The sequence below is a fragment of the Tigriopus californicus genome, chromosome 12, assembly GCF_007210705.1.
Source record: "Tigriopus californicus strain San Diego chromosome 12, Tcal_SD_v2.1, whole genome shotgun sequence".
In the NCBI taxonomy this organism is placed as follows: domain Eukaryota; kingdom Metazoa; phylum Arthropoda; class Copepoda; order Harpacticoida; family Harpacticidae; genus Tigriopus; species Tigriopus californicus.
The window spans coordinates 10,316,379-10,318,414 of record NC_081451.1 but is presented as its reverse complement, the minus strand read 5'-3'; positions in this window follow the sequence as shown (position 1 = coordinate 10,318,414).

Genomic DNA, 2,036 nt, shown 5'->3' with positions numbered 1-2,036 from the left:
AAAAAGAGAGAGATGCTTACCTATTCTCTACAAATGAATGCACCCTTAGTACGTAGAAGATGGAAGGCTCCACCCTGGACACTATTGATGGGATGAAATCAGATTTTCAAATTCAAGGTTGAAGAAAACGTGGAAAGTGAGAAACACCAGCCTATTCCAACGAAAAAGTTCAGGGTTGAGCCAAAGCATAGATTTCTAGACGCTGGATGTCGGACGACCGACCACATCGGTTGTCTAAACAGTACAAAAAACCGGTTTGTAATCAATTCCCAGGAGACCATCCATTGTACTGTTATTCCAGCCGAGTGGTCGTCGTCCGACATCCAGTGTCTAGAAATCTATGGCCAAAGCAACCCAGGTTTCACGGAAGGAAAAAATCAGGATTATCTTTTAAGGCTAACAAATGGGTTTCGGACAATCCACCAAGTAATGTCATTGGCCATTGAAAATGTCAGTTTGGATCTCTATTGGCAGCCTCCCGTGATTATTAATTTGTTCTCCAGCCATACTGGTGTACTGATGTGATCAATCTGCCTGCGCCTCAATCTTTCAAAACCAGTACTGCCAAGTTTGATCCAAACTGGATGTTTTTTGGTCAGAAAATATACGTCCCTGACCTAAAAAAATCCAGCTTGATCAAACTTGGCAGTACTGGTTTGAAAGATTGAGGCGCAGGCAGATTGATCACATCAGTATACTGGTGACATTTGTCAAATATTGTCAATCTAAACGTCGACAGGTGCAAAACGTTGAAAGCGCGAAATTTGAAGTGACCGTCCTTTGAAGTTTGGAGCAGTGCTGCCAGATGGTGGTTTGGCCCGCCAGATTTTGCTACTTCTGGAGTTTTCAAACTCTGTCTAGTGGGAGATTTTTCTTTCGGCGGGGAAGAGAAATCTGGCCGTTTCTGGCTTTTTAAACCATGTGTGTGTGGGGGGGGGGGGATATTTTCAACATTGATGGATAGCCTGATTTTGGCGGGTTGCTGGCTTTTTTGACTGATTGTTGACGTCTTTTAACCCAAAAATCATGGAAATTGACATATTTTCCCCGGCTCTTGGGACACTTTACAAGAATGCAACTAGTCCATGACAATTTTATCTCGTCACACTTTCAGTTTCATGCAACCATATATTTATGTACGGCACAGTTTTGGGTCTAAATTGACATGCATGTTTTGTGAGTCATGCTTCACTCGTATGGTCCTCAATTCATTTCTCTAGAAACAACTTTGACGTGTTTAGTGCAGATAGAATACGTGCATATGATTAATTTTTCAATAAAGGTTTTCAAGTTAGTGTTATCTATTTCACAAGCTATCACAATCTAGGGACAAGATTGGCAATGCATTTTTTCCCTGAATTCATGTACTTGATTAAACATGCGATTTAACCTACCCTAGCCAAGTTTGACCTTAGTTAACGTCTTACTACATAAGCAAAGGTCCCTATCCTGCGGCGTTAAGATATAAGGGCCCCTGACCTTGCTGGGTTTGAACACAAGGGCCCTTACCATACAGGGCTCAATGTGCTCATCGAGTTTACCGGTATCCGAATAATCAATCCCAGATCTTCAACTGACCAACTTGCTGAATGGTGTCGCCCCTGCTGTCCATGTATTTTGAAACCGTGGGGGACATTACAGAATGTCATAAGGTAAAATGTGTTACCATTCAAAGCCATGTTACTTACCAATGGCCATCTGTATATATTTTCTAAAGTGTCCTCCAACCCCGAAGTGCAATCATAGCCGTTAATATATTGCTTACGCTTATTTTAATGGAACTTAACACCACTTTCCTTGAACACCAGTTGAAACTAAGCGCTAGAGTAAGCCCGTGGTCGATTCAATCGGAGGCCTTCTCAAAATCTAGAAATAATACATCCACCAAGTCACGAGTTTGTATTTTTGTTATTATACTGTCAGTTGCGAAGTGGGTAATCTAGTGGTATCTTGTACTGTATCAGTTTAGCTTTCATGATTTGTTTTCAAGTACCCTGGCAATATTGAACGTGAGTGATATTGGTCGATGATTGGCT